Genomic DNA, 22,870 nt, shown 5'->3' with positions numbered 1-22,870 from the left:
GTATGATGCTGACCAATCAGTGACCAAAGATCACTGATAAATGACAGCCCATTAGATGACTTATCAGTGATCTGTATAGCCAGACATGCATGGAAGACACAGATTGCGTCTTCTCTGCATATCTCCAAGCCCCTCTACACAGGAAGTCCTTGTGACCATTACTGATGTCACGGGGTTCCCTAGCAACCACTGCGGCTTCTGCATTCGGGAACACCACACTTAATACGAGCGCTGTTTTAAGGATTTTGTGTGATGGGGAGCTATTTTAGTTCCCTGTCACAATACAGGATTGGCGTGTCAGTGTGACAGCCCGATCCTGCCAATGGCACTGCGAACAGTACTATCAAAGACCACACGCAAATGAAGGAGCTGCAGGCAAAAGGACCAGTCCCTTAGCCCGTTAACTTACGAGGTAAAGGGTGGGAAGGGGTTAATTTAGGCTCAACACAATTGCAGACCCACATAGCGGCATCGGCAATATTGTGTTGGCAGCATAGAGAGTTAATGCTTTTATCGACTTGAAATGCTCATTGCGTCATCAGGATTTATTCCTGGAAATGGATTGTAGATGTCTTGGGTTTAAGTTGCAGTGACAGTAATTGAGCTCTTTCAACTGCTAAACAGGAAATAATCCTAGAGATAATACTAAAGACTTTTTCCATTTAAAAGTAAAAACCTAAAACGTAGAGTAAAAATAGACAGAAGAATACAGTCTGCTATTTATGGTACCTTGCAGTATGTCAATGGACAGCAGACACAGGCAGACATAAAACAGCCTGTACTTCATTTCTTACCTCTATTGTCTTGTCAATTGTACGCCGATGGCTTCAATAATATTTGTCTTAGTGTGAATTGGCAAGTAAAGTGGTCCTTAAGGTAAGTAAACATGGGCAGATTTCTGTCCATAACTAGCGCCGATATAACAAGTCGATCGGCACGTGTTAAGAGGCCCTTTTACATGGGCCGATGCTATACTGTAAGGGACAAACAAACGTTAATATGATCGTTAAATCCCTATCAGTTTGCGGCATTGTCAGCAGCACATCTGTTTACAAGGGAAGATGTGAAGCCAACAACGATGGTTTTATAGCCTGCAGAAACAATGGGATCAGCTGACAAACAAGCGTTTGCTCGTTTGTCGGCTGATCGCTGCTTTTTTTAGACAAGTCAATAATTGGCCGAAAAAGTGTTCTTAGGAATCCCTTTATTCATGAATTGGGAGCTTGTCCACCCACAATCCCATAATTGCAGCTTCTCCCTATCCCCACGGATAGAGACTATCAATTATAAGCCAATGGCCGAGGAAAGTGCCCATATCATTATGATCGATGTTCCTTGACCTGTAACAATGGCACTGGTGACCAGTACGAGTGAAAGTCCACCCTTAAATACCACTTTAGGTTTTTTAACCCAAATAGGTCCACAATTCTGCACTGATTAAAATTATTTATATATTAAGCTTGGATCTCCATTTTTCTCAGAGGTGCATTGCTCGAATGTAGCGCTCGGCTGCAATGCCATGACCATACCTTCATTTTAAGGCCTCAAGCACACATCCGTGGCACTTTATATGTCTGCAAATCACGGATCTGCAAAACACTGACCGCACACGGATGGATTCAGTATGCGGTCCGTAGTTTTAACAGACCAATGAATGGAATGGGCGAGACTATTCCGCATAAAAACGGACACGAATATGACCGGTTGTATAATTTGCGGAACGGACACATGGATCGGCGAAAATAACGGAAGTGTGCATAGCCCCATAGAAATTAATGGGTCCGTGTGCTATCCTTTAAAACAAAACGGATAGCACACTGAAGAAAATCACTGAAGTGTGCTTGAGGTCTAAGGCGGATCTTTCAGCTTATTTGCTACCCTATGTAAGGCAGCATATTACAGCTACAGGCCCATACTCTTAGTAGCCAAAACGGTACACAAAAAACACCCAAAAAGTTGTTCCATTTGGCTAATTGGATCACTGAAAGAATAGATCGGACTCCTAGTGCTCCGTACAACGTATTCATAAAGGGAGCGAACCCCCTGCCCCCCCCCCACCTTAGGCCGGCGATTGACAGGCTGCTCTGTATACATGCATACACAGAAGTCTGTCAATCATTGAGGAGAGGGGCGTCGGGATCGTTCTCATGATTAATATAGCTGGCTCATGACTAGGAGTCTGCCATATTATTTCTGCACTCCTATAAGCCAAACGGCACAAACATTTTTTGTGCCGCTTTGGCTACTAGTAGTACAGATTTGTAGATGTAATATGCTGCCCTTACTTAGGGTAGCATATTAAACTGACAGATCCACTTTAAGCATATAGAAAACAGACAAAAACACCAGATAAAACTGTAATAAAGTAGAGAATAAAGAATATCGGACAACATTAGACTAATCTGGGTGCAAATTAGCCAAGCTAACAGCGTAGCTTTACCTATCATTAGGATACGCCATTAATGTTTGAAGGTCATGGTCCGACCCCCAGGACCTCCGCCAATCAACAGAACGAAAGCGTTAGAGCACCATGTTCACTTCATTCAAGTGAAATCGGGCAGAGCTGCAGTACCAGACACAGCCACACTTGTATGTGTCAATAACGAAGGGGGAAGAGTCGCTCAATTAAAATGTACCACAACCCCTACTTTCTGCCGATTGGCGGGGGTCGGAGCCTTACCAATCGAACATGGATGGACTATTATAAAGTTAGGCCATCAATGTTTTCTACAGTTTTACAAAAGTATCTATTCGTACATCAAGTCTAGATTACAGGCTGCTATAAACAGCAACCTGTATTCTGCTTATGAGCAATGCCGCAGAAGTAAAAATGTAAAACATTTTTTTTAAAGGAAATGCTATTAATGCATTTTCTAAATATATTCTTGTAGGTAAATCTACCCTTTAATTCAACCATCAAAATCACGGAGGTTGTCAATCTGCGACATACTGCAGTATTTCGTGCAACGCTAGAACAGGATGAATTACATTGAAAACACATACACCAAGCATTGGGGTCAAGTGTATCCAAAGTCAGCTACAAAGAAGTAATTGGTTTATGCCTGCTAGAAAAAAAAACCCCACACAACATAAAAGAAGGTGGTTTATGTAAAGACTGCAGTAGGTCATACATTTCAGTGTTCACAGCCAAGCAAGGCAAAGGAAAGGTTTATGTAAGCCCCGTTTAGGAATAAAAGACTGTACATCATGTCATGTCTGGAAACTTTGTGAACAAATCTATTCCAAAAAGACTGAACAGAACTATGGTACAAATGAGCCAGAATGGGGAGGCTGGAATCTATCCAAAACTGAAAAGAAAGTAGGAAAAACTACTGATGTTCAACGTTTAAAACAGTCAGAAACAGGGAGAAAAATATGTAGAGGATTTAAGTAAAAAAAATAAAATGGTATTTTAGAATGTTCCTTGACCACACCTAGACTGTGGGCACATAAAATATCACTGCTGTTTCACAAGAAGGAGTTGGAATCATTGAAATACATATAGAAGCATGTGGTTGAACTGACCAATATCAACCAGAAATGACCTGACCGGCATACAGAACAACTAGTCCCTTTTAAACAGGATGCCACAAGATGTAGCAGAGCACATTACTCTAATAAAAAGAGGTCAGCAACAATGTTTAGGTAGGTGGTACGTGCCACAGTAACATCCAAATGATTGTCAGGACCCAAGGTTTCCCAGAACATTGCACAGAGCATTAAACTGCCTCCGCCAGCTTGTCTTCTTGCCATCTCTACACCAGGTAAGCGACGCAGCAAGCCGTCCACATGATGTAAAAGAAGACGTGATTCATCAGACCAGGCCACCTTCTTCTATTGCTGCAGGTTACGAATCGGACGCCTTCCTTTCATAGCCAGCATTTATTTTTTCAGCATTGTGTGCTACAGTAGCTCTTCTGTGGGATCAGAGCAGGCAGGCTAGCCTTCGCTCCCCACGTGCATCAATGAGCCTTGGGCACCCATGAACCTGTCGCCGATTCACTAGTTGTCCCTTCTTGAACCTCTTTTGGTGTTTACTGTACTAACCGCTGCATACCAGGAACACTCCATTAGACCTGCAATTTTGCAGATGCTCTGACGCATCAGAAACATCAGACTACCTCATCCTTCCTTCAGACATTATAGCGAAGCTGGATTCAACAAGAACTGTGGAGACGTAATAGAACAGAAGCTTTGAATCAGCCGAGCAGCCCACAACGAAGATAACTTTGTAAGCATTGGCCATTCAAAATAATTAAGACCACAGCTGCTCAAAAAGAATATGATATTGAAACTTTTTGGTGTACTTATTGAAAAATATTTAAAATGTATTCTCAATACCTGTTCAGAGATTAACAATTAGTATCCTTGACCAGATAGATAGGAGATAGATAGAGATAGAGATAGATAGATAGATATATATATATCTAACACACACACACACACACACACACACTCTATATTCGATGTTACGTTTATATTCCTAGAGGAGTATCTCATTAGCAAGTAGGCAAATACTGTATGAGGCTGTATCCATTTATGTATTCATCTTCTGCATCTGTAATACTGTACATCTGTCTAGTGTTTGAATACAGATTAGGTCAAACATCTGCATTATAACTGGATGAATTTACACTGCTGCAAATCTGCCATCCTACAGAATATAAATCTATTTATCTACAAACTCTCCACTTCACACCCTTCTTGGAAATACTCCTGAGATCGAATTTATGTGCAGTATATTTAACAAACTCTTTTCTATATTCCAGAAACCCTTTTAGTGAAAACAAAAATGCATCATGTGCTCAGTAGGAAAAGAACACACCAACATTGCCATCTTCAACCAGTTGCATAATAAAACCCTTCTAAACTTCACTTCTGCCACTTCCCTTCAATAGGCGGGTTGGCATCAATACCAGGCTAGTCTTGACAGATCACCATAGGCCCTGGCATCTGTGTAAACATGCTCTACACTGGTCAAGCCAAAAGGTGGGATGAGCAGGAGGCCAATGTGACTGTCACTCAAGGGCCCATATATTTCTGGAATTTTCCTGGCAATAGGCCAGCAACCAGTGGCACCGGTGCCACAGCCTGCATGTGGAGCATGGTTTATTGGCACACTTTCCTCTCCCGGTGTCCAGCACAGTTGTGTGCCTGGCGTCGCTGAACGCCGGGAGAGAGAGCGGCGCTTCATTGTGTGTGTCACTGCTGAACACTTGGCAAGCACTCATCGCATGGTGTTCAGCAACCACTGTGTAAAAGAAAAAAAGTCAGTAAAAGTTGGAAGCTCTTTCTCCTATGTGCACCCCCCAAGTTGTTGTTTAGTAGCCGCGGTCTCTCCTTTGTGCACCCCCCTTCCTCCTAGTGTTCAGTAGTTGCTCTTTCTCCTGTGTGCAGCACTCACAAACTGGTATTAGTAGCCATGGTCTCTCTTGTGTGCAGTTCCCTCTAGCTGGTGTTCAGTAGCTGCGGTCTCTCCTATCTGCACCTCCCCCCCCCCAAGCTGGTGTTCAGTCACCTCGTATGCACCACAAATGGATCATCTTTGCAAAGAAAGTCAAGGACAAGGGTCACACTGAAATGTAAGTTTAATTAACTGAATAATTGGTTAATGTCACATACGTGGTAACAGTTGGTCTTATATGACTTTCATGTTTGCATGGCACACGGTCCTTCATCTTTGATTTTTTATTTTTTTTTAAAATCGGCAGGCCATACAAAAAAGGTTGCAATCAATGGGACCAGCCAACAACCTAATGTATATTGCAACTACTGGACCTAAAGGGAATGTTGTTTCCATGGAATTAGATAGGTGTCTGTTAGACACAGCTAATGGCAACTATCCGGGAGGAAACAGGAGGGCCAAAACAGTTTCAATCCAGCCAGTCTGAGCATTTTCTTATGACAGAAGACACCAAGGAATAGTCCCCATAGACGCAAGACTATTGGTGTATTCCCCCAACAAAAATCTCACGTCTAAGCCAAGCTTTAGACCTGGCTCTGTGCTAAGTGAAGGGCCGCAGAAGTTAAACGAATCAATTTAAATGTATTCTTATTTTAGTTATTAAAGAGTTCTATTAAGAAAATAATACACCGACATGGGCATATTTAACGAGTTATGGCACAAATACCCACCTGCCTAATAGCATCCCTCGAAACTTCACCTCTGCCCATTCCCTTCCAGGCTTGTTCTGTTTCAGCAAACATATTATTTTTTGTATAATTACCAATTCTCCAATACACTTTCTGTATTATTACCTCACAGTTTTCAAGATCTCTGCTTGTTGTTATTCAGTAGGAACATTCATTGTTTACTTCCAGTGGATAATATTCTGTCCATGGTCATGTAACAGACACACAGGAGCGGAGATCGTTAGAAGACACAGCTCTGATACACATACAGTAACTGTAACGAGCCTAACACCTGTGTGTCCATCACATGATATAGACAGATTTTTATCCACTGGAAGTAAACAATGAAAGTTCCTAGTGAAAAACAACCAAGCAGAGATCTTGAAAACTGAAGAGAATTAATACAGAAAGTATATTGGAGAATTGGATAACTTTTAATTATACAAATAAATTAATTTGCTGAAACCAGACAATTCCTTTAAAAGGTGAAAATAGGCAGGGCCAAGTAAACCCGGCAGATGCCAGAGCCCATTGGGCTTCGGAGGCCCATGGTGATCTGGTAAAAAAAAGTATCTACACTTGTCAAGCCAAGGAAGGAATAAACAGGGGTGGGGGGGGACTGTGACTCGCCCAAGGGCCCATATACATCTGTAACTTGTCGTGCGAAAGGAATTCAATTTTTCTCAACTTTCAAGGGCACCAGACAACAACCGAACGTCTAATGAGACTGCCAGACGGCCCCCAAATGTTGTTTCAACTTGACCAAAAGGGCATAATGCTTCCATGGAGTGAGGGATATGCTGGGAGAATTGAGCAGAGTTGCTAGCAGAACTTTACAAGATAACTGATGAAATGTATTTGCAAAATAACTCCACTTTTTATGTAGATAAATTATATATATATATATATATATATATATATATATATATATATATATAAAAAGCTGAAAAAGAGTGCTCAATGTAAACTTATACTTTCATAGCCATAATTAACCCTTGTGCTGACCAGTGGGACCAAACTGTACTTTTATGTAGGGAGTCATGCAAGATGTAAAACTAAAATTATATGTCCAGTGGCAACCTTGGTCAGTGTAAGATGATATGCTATCATATATATATTTGTGATACGGCCTTTTTACAGGACTTGTACAGTAATTGTTCTGTACCACTCCAGGTGTTTCTGGGGCTAAAAAGGTGGCAAGTTAGATAAATATCTCTTCCATCCTTTATGTGATATTATTACAGGGGTTATTCCACCAGAACAACTTGACTATCCACAGGATAAGGACCCCAACCGATCCAAAGAACAGGTGTCCCCTGCCAAGCCACTGACTCGGCATGACTGTTTTTAACAGACTGTCTACCTGTTTGGGAACATCAGTAGAACCAATAATACAGATGGCATTAGTGTATTTTTATGTGTATGCTATATATTTGTAGAGATGTAGCTTAGGGTTCTGGGGATGCGTTCTAGAATGGTCACCATATGCAGTGCCGTATAAAAATGCTACAAAGTCTTCACAGTCTAAACACTAGAGATTTTGGAAGACAATTTAGACCATTTCCTGTCGACTGTCGTGGATTTTTGTGACAAACAAGAATGACAGAGAACTGAGGGTCTGAAATCTGTGGAAAAGTTGATCTGCCACGTTGGATTTTTTCGGTTGTTGTAGGATACAGATGGTGGAAAGGCGATTGTGCCAAACAACAGATCTACTACCCACCAATAGTATCCCATACCAGGCCCCAGATCACGACAGAGATCGATCAGCGATTGGTAATTTTTGCCCAAAACAACAACCTTCACAGACCGACCATGAACGACAAGTCTTTCAGAAGATGGCCACCCGAAACCACTAATGTATAGCCAGCTTAAGACCAACAAACTGCAGAGCAATGTGGCCACTGGATTAAGATAAGGGCATGCATATGGCCAAAGTTGATGTACAGATCTGTAATACCATGACCATAGACTGCTACTGTACCTCCATATGCCTCTAATTGTATACATAGTAATCAGGGTCTTTCTCACGGATTCTGTATAAAACCAATCGTCAAATGTTCCATCACATTATAGACGTATTCTTCCCAAGAAAATGTCTTCCAGAAGAGATGATAGTGCCTCACATAACACAATACAGTGTCACATAAAACAGACTCGGTGGGCCTTTATGCTGCTAAAGAAACACAGCAAATTCACTGTGTATAAAAACACAGTAACCGTATAGAAGCAAACCACATATTTCTCAATAATGACCGGAGTGTAATAGTGCATCAAAGAAGCCAAACGTATGCTGCAAACTGTCCAACTGAAGAGGTCAAGAAAGTTTTAGCTGTTGTACAACACTTGAGTTCCATCATATCTGCACTGAACGACAAAGTATTAAAGATGTCTGGTCACAGAAGATTGACGTTGCGTACTGTACGTACGACACTTGACGGCAGGAAAACTCGAGGCTCCATGATAAGTTGGCCTAAGACATCCGACAAGTAATTGCAGCCTCAGAGGATACCGGATTTATGTCTGAAGGCCTAACAAGATGTTCTATGACATCTGCAGCTCTTTACAAAACCAATATCCTTGCACAGACAAAGAGAATGAATATGTAATGTAAGGTAATACAGGTATGTCGAAGTCAGAACATAAAGGAACACGATAAAGGAATTCAAGGTGGCAGCTCACAGGGGCAGCTGTGGTTGACGGAATTAAAGGGCTGGCCAACACCTAAGTAAAAATAGTACATTAAACTAGTAACCTGTCAGGTCTGTTTAGTATGGTAATTGTCTTCAGTAATGGGTGGCGCACACTCATAGGTGTTGATAGAAAGAATAGAAATAAAACACAGAGCTATAAAATCACATACAGCACCCCGGTAATACCGGATTTGAGAGCACTAAAGTTCCGTCACACCTGTGTGACGATGACAAATGCTCCATTGTATAATTATATCAACCATTGCAAGATCTTCACGGCTTAATTTTGATGCGCTGTAAATCAGAGGAGATTTGTACGAGGGACCAATACAGTGAGGATAAAATACTATAGACTTTGGGTGCCATTCAGACCTCTCAAAAAGTACAGTTAATCATAGAAGCAAGAACTGCCTGGACTGACCTAGCTCTTGAGATTTGTTCTATTATTAGGGTATGTTCACACGGGCTATTTTCAGCCGTTTTTTTGGGCGAAAACATCCAGAAAAACGGCGAAAAATTGGAAGCAGAACGCCTACAAACATCTGCCCATTGATTTCAATGGGAAATACAACGTTTTTTTACGCCTCATTTTGGAGCAGTTTTTAATTGACTTAATAGAAAAACAGCTCCAAAAATGGCCGTAAAAAAAACGCTATTTCCCTTGAAAACAGCTCCTTATTTTCAGCCGTTTTTTGTGAAGCGTGTGAACATACCCTTAGAGAAGGAAAACAAATTATAGACTTGCGCCATCACCATGTGTCTTTATTGTAAATGTTCATCCTATTCCATGCGATATGAATACAGTATAAAGCCTTATTCACACAAACGTATTTCTCGTCAATGTGCTGACCATTGCGATTCAGTGTGGCTATTCACACATCCATTTTTTTTTCCGCAGAGGGTGTGTCCGTTCAAAGAAGTTCACAGCATGCCCTTTTCTGGTCCATTTTTGCTGACTAGACTCACCCATTGAAATCTATGGGTGCGTGAAAAAAACGGCAGCCATATGCGGTCCATTTATTATGGACCAATTGCTAAAGAAATGCAGAGAAAAAAGAACATTGAAACTGGGAGTGCTCGCAGATGAGAATTTTTTTTAAAATCAAAATGGATTTCCAGGATTACAATACTTAGGTCTATGTTGTTTTTTTTCTTCAATGAGCAGCTTTATTAACCTGCTCTGACTTACCAATATGCACTGATTAAAAAAATGCAACCTGCACCCCCCCCAATTCCTGTGCCTCTGGTAAAACCCTGCAGTTGCATGTAAGCAATGCAGCCTAGGGTAACATCTCGTCCATAGCAGTCACGTGACTTATAGCTCCTATAGATTATAGCGCCCTAGGACGTTACAGTCACTTGAATCTAGCGGTCACACTGTACATGTACAGCGCTAGAGTCACAGGTAGTATGGACATGACAATAACTATGGCTACATAATATAAATGTAGTTATAGGATATCTGCACTTACTACATTAGAAGTCATAAATTGACTCTTTAATAAGTTGTCATGTGAAGCAATAGATAAAACTATTAAGAGACACTGTTGAGTTCTCGGATGTAGTCCATCACCTACTGAGGTGATATGGTTATGTTTGCACTATGCAGAAAACGTGTTTATTCACATTAGTCCCCTCCTAAGCTAAGCTTAAAAGCGAATATTCCTTTATCAAACACGCACAAGGCACAATTTCATTATAAGCTGAACGAGAACTATTATATTTCGGACTGTAGAGCACTGACCTGGGCAATATCTACACAGAGTTTGTGTCTTTCTCGGTTCTATTAAAACCAGGAGAACATATATGCTCCATGAAGATTGTGCTCTGTCAGTACTGAACATGTGGCTGACATACAGCAAAGCTTATCACTACGTCACTGCGAATCCTTACAAAAATAGATTTTCCCCATTAATAAAATAAGACAATCCTTTATGTGCGAGTTTTCAGCAAATATGGCAAACTTAGGCGTCATGCACACGACTGCAGTTTTGCGGCTATATACTATCTGGAATTGCGGATAGTATAGAATGCATGCTTTCCCATAGGCCAATGCACACGACCTTGGGTTTTGCATTGCCCAGAGTGGTAAAATAATAGGACATGTCATTATATGGTCCGCATTTGCAGTACGGACTCATTGAAATGAATGCATATTTTCTGTGTGCATTGTCTGTGATTGCGGACGGCCCGCGGATGACACTCTGCGACCCGTACGTGACGTAATCACGGACCGTACACACAGCTATGGCCGTGTGCAAGAAGCCTTAAGGCTGTGTTCACATTTGCATCGGAGGATCCGTTACAGACTCTGAAAATTCTGGACAAAATAGTGCAGAATGATGTATTATTACAACATCTGAATAATTCGGCCTCCATAGGTGTATGGGCCCTACTATACCTCTATATGCCTACAACTTCATCTGATTTTGTAATGGAGGTACTCTCCCCTACATACTCAACCACATGAAGAATCTACAACTCTGTAGTAAGGAGCTGCAGGGACTGTCTCTGCCTCTGTACAGACTTGATGCACATGGATCTTCAATGTGGTAACGTCAATATAACTACACAGAGAGTAGGGGGCCCCTGTATAAAAACAGCATGTTGGTTCCTCAGACTTTCACGGCCAATTTGCCTATAATTGAGCTGGTCAGAGATTACCTCCTTTAGGCCCACTACACATATTACAGCTTTGATGCAAGTTTTTTTTGCACAATTTTTTCCAAAGCAAGAGTGGCGCCTACTTCCCATTTAGTTGAATGATTTATTAGTCTCCTCTTTTTTAGATCCTTTTCTAGCAAATTAAAATGCAAAGTATGAATTGGGCCTTACGGCTCCCTAGCTAATTTCTTTCTAATGTATCAATTTCTCTAGTAGATTGCATTCCACTAGTTATTAAGACCCTTGAAAATCATTAGCTCCCTTATGTGAAATCAGGTAGACAGATTTCAAGAACTTTTACACACATAGTTTTGAAAAGTTTTTGGCTCAAATTTTTTAGCCAAAGCCAGAAGTGGATCCAAAAAGGAAGGAAAGGTATAAAGAAAAGACTGATGCATCTCCTTTCTTTTGTGTCCACTTCTGATTTTGGCTAAAAAAAAAACAACTGCCAAAAACTGCATCAAAACTGTGTGTGTGATCCTGGCCTTAAATTCAGGTTTGCACAGTGCAGTTTTTTAAGCATTCATAACTTTTTCTACCCTTAGTATCCACTAAGGGACCAGATGATGCCCTTGACTACAAGCGTGGCTGCTAATGTGGTATGTCCACCCCTGTAGAGGAACGTATCAGATTTTAAGGGGTTGTCTCTCGAAAGCAACCCCTTTATATAGAAAAAGGAAGAAGCAGGATCAGACCCCTGGCGATCAGCTGTTGTCATGGAGGGGGAAGCCCCATCTAGGCATACATTTCCTCTGCAGCGGTTATTGCAGTGGAATTGTCGAATTACATGGCATGTAAAGCATGGATGCGCTTGGTCCGCCAGAGTGGTTCTCCGTCCTGGCACATAGAAGGGGATCCCAATAACGGTATAAAGAGCGACCTGAAAAGGGGATACAGTCACCTATGATACTGTACGACAAGCTTCATATTTAAAGTGATAGGAAACGTATACAGCAGTAGTTAGGGGAGCAGGCCTTATGTATAAACCTTATCCTGACCATTTACAGCACTAAAGGAACTCAAAAAAACGTCTCAATGCCGGCTCTAATATCACAGGGGGAGGATGTTCCTGTAGGCAAGTGCCCCTCCACATCCTTCAATAGACCAGCCCTGCTCCAAAAAGTTGTAACAGCATCTTTAACCTGACTTGTGTCAACGTACATGCTGCAAATAGCAATAAAGACACATATACTGAACATTAATCAAAATTAAGAGAAAAAAGGAAAAGTTAGACTATAGTAAAAACAATGTGTTATTTACTGGGGCAAATTTGTATAACTGATGTGCAGATTATGTTAGTGGTGGTATAAACACAACGTAGAACTCTTTCGACATACTTTCTAAGTATTGAATTATTTGCTATAGACAGATAGATTCAGATTTGTGTTATATATTGTACTACATCCACTAAATTTCGATCACCCGTCACTCATTTCTGCATTTATGTATACCAAACTTTTCCTAGCTTATAATAACATCACCTTGAACTGCACTTTTTCTGCTCAAATAAAATAAATACATAAAACCTATTTAATAAAACAATGTAACAAGTACAAAACATAAGCTGATACCATTGCTATCTGTATGTAACATTTTTTAAGAAATGACGTCATCTATAGCACACACAGTGCTCATTCCATGGCATTGGGAAACACCAATGACATCATCTGTGTGGGATCACACAACTCCAGGAGCATGCACCCAGCCAAATTCATTCCATTAGGTTCCATTACTTATGAGCTGTCATGCAGCAGAGTGAAATGAATGTCTGACTGCATTGCATAAAATACTGATTGTAACAAACTGGGTGACCCAAGTGTGAAGTTTACCCCTCTGCTAACCTTATGCACAATGATGAACTTTTCAGATAACAACTGGGATCTGATTCTAATGCAAACCCTCATTTCTTGTATTGGTAGGGAGACTGCAGTAGGAACACACTTTATAATGATCATCACTTACATTGATCTGGAGTCCTAAGCAATAGGGTTCTGTAGTCTGAGAATAATCAGCAATTGCAACATGCAGAACTGATACATTGTATTCATGACACTGGACTGGACACAATAAGGGGCCATCAGATGATATACACTTACCATAGATAGTGATGCAGCAGAGGAAAATGCTCAGAGCAGCCAGACAGCTCCAGATCTGTCACCTGCAGCAAAGCCTCACACTGTACTGTCAAGGGCGCTGGGGATGATCACTGCTCTGCACTGGATCTCATGCACTGCATCAGTCTGCTGCTGCTAAAATACACTGATCCTTTTGGCAGGGGTCCAGTCTGTGCTCATGCACAATCTTCTCTGTAATTTTGAGCCCCTCTCTCTGCAGTTCCTAGCCGGGTAACCGATCGCCCCTCCCTGCAGTGAGAGGCATGGGCAATCCTATAGGGAGAGCAGAGCAAGGAGGAAAAGCTGGAGAGTGGAGCACACATGGAACTGGATGGCTCATCATCAGTACAACCAGGACCACAGCAGGCGCAGTCCTCATCATCAGCACAGACCACTGCATGTTCTACATGTGTACATAGAGAGTATACAGTGTGCTGCATCTGTATCGCTTCATACATACACATCATCTATATACTGCTCTGTATTATATGCAGTGTCTGAGCAGTGTAACTAGGAAACGACAACAAGATGTTTGATTCTTAATGATAATTTGGGTCATTTGTGAGGCTAGAATGATTTTTATGTGCTTTTCATGACAGGACTAGATATACACCTATACACACCATTGGTATGGCAAATTTTCTATTAGATAAGGTGACACTAAAATAGTGTCTAAGAAATGTGTCTACTAGTGTCATGTTTACTTCCATATATATATACATATATATAAACAAAAGTATTGGGAGACCTGCAGGAACTTTTATGACACCCCATTCTAAATCCGTAGACATTAATATGGAGTTGGTCCCATTTTGCAGCTCAAACAGCTTCCACTCCTCTGTGAAGGATTTCTATGAGATTTTGGAGCGTGTCTCTGTGAATTTTTGCCCATTCATCCGGACGAGCATTTGTGAGGTCAGACACTGATATCGGATGAGAGGGCCGGGCACGTAATTTCCATTCTAGTTCATCCCAAAGGTGTTGGATGGGGTTGAGGTCAGGGCTCTGTGTGCGCCAGTCAAGTTCTTCCACACCAAACTCACCCAACCATGTCTTTATGGACATTGCTTTGTGCACTGGGGCACAGTCATGCTGAAACAGAAAAGGGACGAACCCCAAACTATTCCCCAAAATGTTGCAAGTATACAATTGTCTAAAATGTCTTGTGTGCTGAAGCATTAAGATTTCCCTTTACTGGATTTAAGGGGCCGAGGCCAACCCCTGAAAAACAACCCCATACCATTATCCGTCCTCCACCAAACTCTACACTTGGCACAATGCAGTCAGGCAGGTAACATTCTGCTGCCATCTGCCAAACCCAGACTCATCCATCAGACTGCCAGATAGAGACACGTGATTCATCACTCAACAGAACATGTTTCCACTGCTCCATAGTCCAGTGGCGGCGGCTTTACACCACTCCCTCCGACGCTTGGCATTGTGCTTGGTGATGTAAGGCTTACATGCAGCTGGTCAACCATGGAATCCAATGCCATGAAGCTCCAGGCGCAGTTTTTGTGCGGATGTTAATATCAGAGGAGGTTTGTAACTGCAGTTATTTAGTCAGCAGAGCAGTGGCGTAACTACCGCTGTAGCAGCCGTAGCGGCTGCTACGGGGCCCGCGGCATGAGGGGGCCCGTGTCGCCCGCCGGCACCGGCCCCCACCATGGCCGGAGGCTCCGCTAGCTGCCACTATGGCTGCTACAGCGCGACGCCACTGAACACTATGGCAGAGCAGGGAGGTATCTCCCTGCTCTGCTATTAAAGGGGTTGTTCCTACAAAAGACATGTATCCCCTATCCACAGGACAGGATACATGTGTGATCGCTGGCAGCGATAGGGAGAACGGGGGACCGAAAGTCCCCTGAAGTTCTCCATGAGAAAGCTCGGACTTCCGGGGTCTTTGTCGGCAGCTCCGTAGAAATGAATGGAGCGCCGGTCGCGCTTGTGCGCATGCGTGACCAGCGCTCCTTTCATTTTTATTGAGCTGCGCAGACTCCGGAAGTCAGAGGTTTGTATAGGAGAACTTCGGGGGACTTTCGGTCCCCCGTTCTCCCTATCGCTGCCAGCGATCACACATGTATCCCCTATCCTGTGGATAGGGGATACATGTCTTTTGTAGGATACACTATAGGTCGGATTTTTTGGGGGGATTGGGGCTGCATGGCGTTACCTACAGGGGGGGCTGTATAGGGTTACCTACAGGGGGGCTGTATGCAGTTACATACAGGGGGGGCTGTATGCGGTTACCTACAGGGGGGGCTGTATGCCGTTACCTACAGGGGGGTCCGTATGCCGTTACCTACAGGGGGGCTGTATGCCGTTACCTACAGGGGGGCTGTATGCCGTTACCTACAGGGGGGGCTGTATGGCGTTATCTACAGGGGGGCTGTATAGCGTTACCTACATGGGGGGCTGTATGGCGTTATCCTACAGGGGGGGCTGTATGGCGTTACCTACAGGGGGGGCTGTATAGCGCTACCTACAGGGGGCTGTATAGCGTTACCTACAGGGGGCTGTATGGCGTTACCTACAGGGGGGGCTGTATGGTGTTACCTACAGGGGGGGCTGTATGGCGTTACCTACAGGGGGGCTGTATGGCGTTACCTACAAGGGGGGCTGTATAGCGCTATCTACAGGGGGGGCTGTATAGCGTTACCTACAGGGGGGCTGTATGGCGTTACCTACAGGGGTGGCTGTATAGCGCTATCTACAGGGGGGCTGTATGGCGATACCTGCAGGGGGGGCTGTATGGCGTTACCTACAGGGGGCTGTATGGCGTTACCTACAGGGGGGCTGTATGGTGTTACCTACAGGGGGGGCTGTATGGCGTTACCTACAGGGGGGGCTGTATGGCGTTACCTACAGGGGGGGCTGTATGGCGTTACCTACAGGGGGGCTGTATGGCGTTATCTACAGGGGGGGCTGTATGGCGTTATCTACAGGGGGGGTTGTGTGACACCCAGGGGAAGGGGGGCACCAGTCAAAATTTTTCTATGGGGCCCAGTCTTTCCTAGTTACGCCCCTGCAGCAGAGCATTGGCGACTTTAATGCACTATGCGCCACAGCACCCGGCGACCCTGGTCTGTTACTTTACATGGTCTGCCAGTTCGTGACTGAGTTGCTGTGGTTCCTAAATGCTTCCACTTTGCAATGTCTCTAAGCCCAATACCCATACTCAAATAAATGACATCATAGTACCTATGATCATACAATGTGCTGCACTTATTAAGCACAGCACGGAGACAGTGCAAGTGCCACCCATAGACATGCTGTGAATCGCCTGGGTAGAGGGGGTTTATAATATTAAGCTTGAGGCTAGGCTATGGATGGGTTGGAAGTGCATTTAATTTTCTTTTACTTCTAATTTTATTTAAAGAGGCTCTGTCACCAGATTTTGCAACCCCTATCTGCTATTGCAGCAGATCGGCGCTGCAATGTAGATTACAGTAACGTTTTTATTTTTAAAAAACGAGCATTTTTGGCCAAGTTATGACCATTTTCGTATTTATGCAAATGAGGCTTGCAAAAGTACAACTGGGCGTGTTGAAAAGTAAAAGTACAACTGGGCGTGTATTATGTGCGTACATCGGGGCGTGTTTACTACTTTTACTAGCTGGGCGTTCTGACGAGAAGTATCATCCACTTCTCTTCACAACGCCCAGCTTCTGGCAGTGCAGACACAGCCGTGTTCTCGAGAGATCACGCTGTGACGTCACTCACAGGTCCTGCATCGTGTCGGACCAGCGAGGACACATCGGCACCAGAGGCTACAGATGGTTCTGCAGCAGCATCGGCGTTTGCAGGTAAGTCGATGTAGCTACTTACCTGCAAATGCTGATGCTGCTGCAGAATCAACTGTAGCCTCTGGTGCCGACACGATGCAGGACCTGTGAGTGACGTCACAGATCTGCACTGCCAGAAGCTGGGCGTTCTGAAGAGAAGTGGATGATACTTCTCATCAGAACGCCCAGCTAGTAAAAGTAGTAAACACGCCCCGATGTACGCACATAATACACGCCCAGTTGGACTTTTACTTTTAAACACGCCCAGTTGTACTTTTGCAAGCCTCATTTGCCTAAATACGAAAATGGTCATAACTTGGCCAAAAATGCTCGTTTTTTAAAAATAAAAACGTTACTGTAATCTACATTGCAGCGCCGATCTGCTGCAATAGCAGATAGGGGTTGCAAAATCTTGTGACAGAGCCTCTTTAATTACTTTGTAAGTAATTAAAGGGAGAGCTATAAAACTAGACACAAAAAGTCTGATTCTAGCAGTTGTCGCTTCATTTCCCCTAGATTATGTTCACACTGGTTTTACACAATGGCAGTATTATTATAAGGGCTATGATGTGGATGGTCCCTCCACTGCTGTGACATCACTGTATGCATTCTCCCTACACTGTAATGTCACTACGTGTATTTATCCTTGTGCTGTGATATTACTGTGTACATTAACCCATCACTGTTTCCACTGTTACATGACTGTGTTCATTAGTCCATTGCTGTGGCGCAGTATCTCTATTGTGACAGTAATGTTTTTTTTCCCTGCACTGTGATGTCACTATGTGTATTATGCCTTTATGATGACATCAGCATGTACATTATGCTTGTGACTCCACTGTGTATATTATTCATTAGCTGCTCTGAATTGTGTGTATTAGGCTCTCATCACATCTGCATTCAGATTTTCTATTGTTCTGCTCCGTCATAGGAGCAGAACAACGAAAAACCGGAGCTGCCGGATCCGTCGCATGAAAGAAACAAATCGCGCCTGACGGAACCCGTTGACTTTAATGGGTTCTGTTTGGTTTCCGTCAGGGTGTCCGTAAGTTTTCCAGACAAAACAACTTTTTTTTTGTCTGGCAAAAACAATGGAATCTGTGGCTGTAGCCCCTAATGGAACCACTGACACACATGTGAATAGAGCCTTATCCTTGCGCTAACTATCTGCCGTATAATTGTACCTTGCGATCGCATTTTTATTATTCCTGTAATATGTCACGCGGCATCACTGTCTGCAATATTCTTGTGCTAAGAACTCACTGTGTGTATTACCCTTGTACAGTGCCATTATGCTGTTTATTAACCCAATGGTAATTTGCTACACTCTTCAGCGTGGGTTAGCTGTGTTGAGATTCAATGAATGCTCCTGATGTGCATTATCCTCTAGCGGTGACTTGACTGTGTGCATTATCTCCGTACTGTGACATTGCAGTGTACTGTGCCCTTGTGCTATGCATATGACTGTGACATGACTTTTGCATTATTACTGAGCACTACTTGTATTATGTCTGTGCTATGTATGACCTCACTTAGTGGATGATTCTTTAGCCGTGTCATCATTATGTACATTATCTTGGTACTGGGACATCACTATGTGTATTATACTTGTGCTATAAGTGCAGTAATAATTTCTGGTTAATATTATTCCTGGGTACATTCTCCCTGTACTTCGCTGTGTTTATTATCCTTACATCGTGACATCAGCGATTTACCTAGCCTTTCTTATCCCTTGGGATAACAGTGAAATGGTGCACTACTCTCGTGTTCAATATCCATTGACCCCTCCAATTGGGTCAGTGCAGAGCGGAGCTGAAAAATGGGGCAAGGAACATGCATGCATCGACACATTGTCTTTTACATTACATCATACGTATGGCGGGGTACGTGTGCGTCCCTTACCTGAGGAATAGATGGCACCAGGATGCACTATGGGAAAAAGGTAAGCTGGTAGAGGCAGTGTGATGGTCTGGGCAATTTTCTACTGGGGAACCTTGGGTCCTGGCATGTCATGTAGGTATTACCGTGACAAGTACCATCTGCCTAAACATTGCTGCAGTCCTAGTACACCCCTTCATGACAACTGTATTCCCTAATGGCAGTGGCCTCTTTCATCAGGATAATGCCCCTGCCACACTGCAAAAATTGTTCAGGTATGGTTTGAGGAACATGACAAAGCGTTCAAGGTGTTGACGCTCACATCTTGGATACCACCGGACACCTTCAGAGGTCTTGTGTAGTCGAAACCTCGATAGGTCAGTGCTGTATTGGCGGCACAAATGGGATCTATACAAAATTGAGCAGCTGGTTTTAATGTTATGGCTGAATGGTAAATGTGTGTACACATGTGTGCATATATGTATATATATATATATATATATAGTAGTATGTGTCTGTATATCTGTGTATGTATGCAGGTGTCTGCTTGCGTGTGTGCCTGTGTGTGTATGTAAATGTAAACCTGGAGCTAAGTACTTGACCACTGTTTTGCATGTACATATATAGTTTGTGTATTTGGTTATGTAGGCAAGTGGGACTATAAGTATGAATTGCAATTAGAGCGTATTGTCAAAAAGTTTCAGACATTTTAAGCGGCTCTGTCAGCCTAATATGCCCCTCAGGCCGGTGACTGACAGACAGCTGTGTATACATGCATATACAGCAGCCTGTTAGTCACGGCAGAGAGGGGTAAGGAGAGGTTGGGGTGCGCTCCCCTCATGAAAACACCAGACTTATAACTATCAGCACGCTGTATTCTTTCAGCAATCCTATTAGACAAATGGCACAACACTTTTTTGTACAATTTTGGCTACTAGGAAAATGGATCTGTAGCTCTAGGCTGACAATGCATTGATATGAATGGGCACTGCGTAATGCTTAATTTTCCAATATTATAAATTGTAGTCTAATTTATAACATTTCCGTGTGCTGGGCACTAGAGGGAGCAGTTCCCAAAATTGCAGCATGGTCAATGCGGTAAAGCAACCTCATTGCTCTAGTGTCCTTACACAATGGCCCCTCCCTTATTCTAGCTAGTGCCAGGAGAAGGAAGGGTTTGAATCGTCAAACCTCCTACACTGTGTGCCGCCATTTTCTGAGTGACTGCACAGTGTAGGAGGATTAGATACAGGGCTCAGCAGACAATATCACACGAACATAATACACACATCACATACACAAACATAACTTACCTGCTCCTGCCGCCGCTGCCGCCTCTGCTCTTATTCCTTGCGCCTTCGCTTCCTTGAAGGAAGTCGTCATCTTACTCTCCGGCCGTGGCTTCCGGTCCACATGAAAATGGCGCCGGATTTCGCCCTGCGAACGTGCTTCGTTTTGGTCTGTGTGGGAGCGGCGTACGTTGCAGTGAATGGAACGGCTCCCGTTCGCATTCTCTATGGGGTTGTATGTGCCGTATTCCATCTCTATATTTGTCGTTAATCAACACATACAGAGATGAAAAAAAAATGGCAGCCCCCATAGAGAAGTAAAAGTAAGAAAAAAGTACAAAGTAGAACACAAGAACACAAATAAATAAAATGTATTTTAATATCATACTAAAAGCAATATTATCTATAAAAAAAAATATGTTTTAAACGGACAGGCAGTAATACACTGCAATACAAAAGTATTGCAGTGTATTATAATAGCGATCGGAGGATAGTGAAGTCCCCTAGTGGGACTAGTAAAAAAAGTTTAAGAAAGTTAATAAAAAAAAAAAGTGAAAAAAAAAATGAAAAACCCACTTTTTCCCCTTACAAACTGCTTTACTATTAAAAAAAACTACAATAAAGCAATAAAGTTACACATATTTGGTATCGCCGCGTCCGTAACGACCCCGACTATAAAGCTGTTACATTATTTAACCCGCACTGTGAACACCGTAAAAAATAAAATAAAAAACAATGGAAAAATTGCTGTTTTCTGTTAATCCTGACTTAAAAAAAATGTGATAAAAAGTGATCAGAAGGTCGCATCTACTCTCAAATGGTACCAATAAAAACTGCAAGTCGTCCCGCAAAAAACAAGACCTCATACAGGTATGCCGACGCAAAAATAAAAAAGTTACAGCTCTTCGAATGTGACAATGGAAAAATGTAAAAAATGGCTTGGACATTAGGGCCCAGAATGCAAGCAGGGGGAAGGGGGTTAAGGCATTGTCTGGTTTAGAGAAACAATACAAATGATATAGAAAAACTATGTAAACAACAACAGTTGACTGTTTTTATCGGGGTCTCTCATCCACAAGTTTTGAGCATGTAGAACTCCTAAAAAATGACAATGCTTGTAGCCCAGGAGCAAGATGATGTGTACCCTTGAGGCGCAGTGAGATGGGCACCTGCAGCATTGAGAAGGGGGCGGCACAATTAGGTAGTACTGGACCATTGCGCCATAAACATGCAGCCAGAAACAGTGGTGTGGCACTTGCTGCTGGTCCCCTGCACAATTTTGTCTGTAACTGTGGGGAGGCAGCAGCCAACGGCACTTTCCAGTCAGGTGTTGTAGACAATTGGAGAAGGTGGGCAGGCAGGTTAAAGCAGTAGAAGTTTTTGGGAGCTTCAAAGAGAGGGAGGTGGACCCAGCAAGACAGGACTACACCAGCCAGCAGTGAAGTAAAGATGCTGGAAAACTCCCTTCCCCTTCCCCTCTGACCTGACTGCTGTCTTTATGTAATGCTGACTGCCATCTGCTGGTGAAATTTGGGAAGCTCCCAAGTAATGTTTACCTTTTACCAGCAGATGGCAGACAGCATTACATATAGACAGTATGTACAACAGTCCGAGGAGCTGTGCGCTGCAGCCAGGACTGAGGGCACAAGTGGGAGGTTTTATACCCATAATCCCTCGTTTATGCCCCTAAAAGTGTAAAACATTAATATGCTCTTTACGTGGTCTGTGGGGTTGCTATAAAGCTAGCTTGTCCAATTCCTGTATCCCATTGTGATACTCACGACTGGCCATTCTTTGCCTTTGGCATGGGTGGCATCCTATGACAGTGCCACGTTTGAAGTCACTGAGATCTACAGTGCGACTGTAATGGCAGGGGGTAGGGAGAAGGACAAGTGAGCCCTAATCTACCCGCCACTCTGTCCCTGTCTACTTGCAACGATCCGCCCTAGGCGACGGGGTACAACTGGGCGGCGGTCCCTGCGCTCAGTAAGTGCACGACAAACACGACAAACATACAAAGGAACACAAGCAAGGAAAAGGGGCCGTTGCCCACGGCAACACCGTGAGCAACCAGAGTGGTGAACGAGCCGAGTCAAGCCAGGAGTGTGCGAGGTACAAAACGAAAAGCAGAAGAGTAGTCGGTAAGCCAGGGTCTGTATGGAGCAGGATCAAAAATAGCAGGAGCTGTAGCTGGGCCAGGAAAGCACAAGGAAAGAATCACAAGCACCGAGGGACAGGAAGGGCAGGCTTAAATAGACCGAGGGCGGGAGCTAGCTGAGTCTGGCCAGGTTACGATAGGCTCTCCCACTCCTAAG

General features: G+C 43.3%; 1 protein-coding gene across 5 annotated transcripts in view; it reads right to left on the bottom strand.

The window, feature by feature from the left end:
* OSBPL6 (oxysterol binding protein like 6) overlaps window positions 1–13,840 on the bottom strand; it is a 169,650-nt gene extending 155,810 nt beyond the window's left edge. For all 5 annotated transcript variants that reach the window (XM_075829517.1, XM_075829516.1, XM_075829519.1 and 2 more), the window contains exon 1: window positions 13,586–13,840. The gene's annotated coding sequence lies outside the window, so the exon portion shown is untranslated. The remainder of the gene's footprint in view (window positions 1–13,585) is intronic.
* Between the last annotated feature and the right edge of the window lie 9,030 nt (window positions 13,841–22,870).

This window comes from Rhinoderma darwinii, chromosome 6 (assembly GCF_050947455.1).
Source record: "Rhinoderma darwinii isolate aRhiDar2 chromosome 6, aRhiDar2.hap1, whole genome shotgun sequence".
NCBI classification, from domain to species: Eukaryota; Metazoa; Chordata; class Amphibia; order Anura; family Rhinodermatidae; genus Rhinoderma; species Rhinoderma darwinii.
Note: the sequence above shows the minus strand (reverse complement) of the source record. Positions and strands in the feature narration are given on the sequence as shown.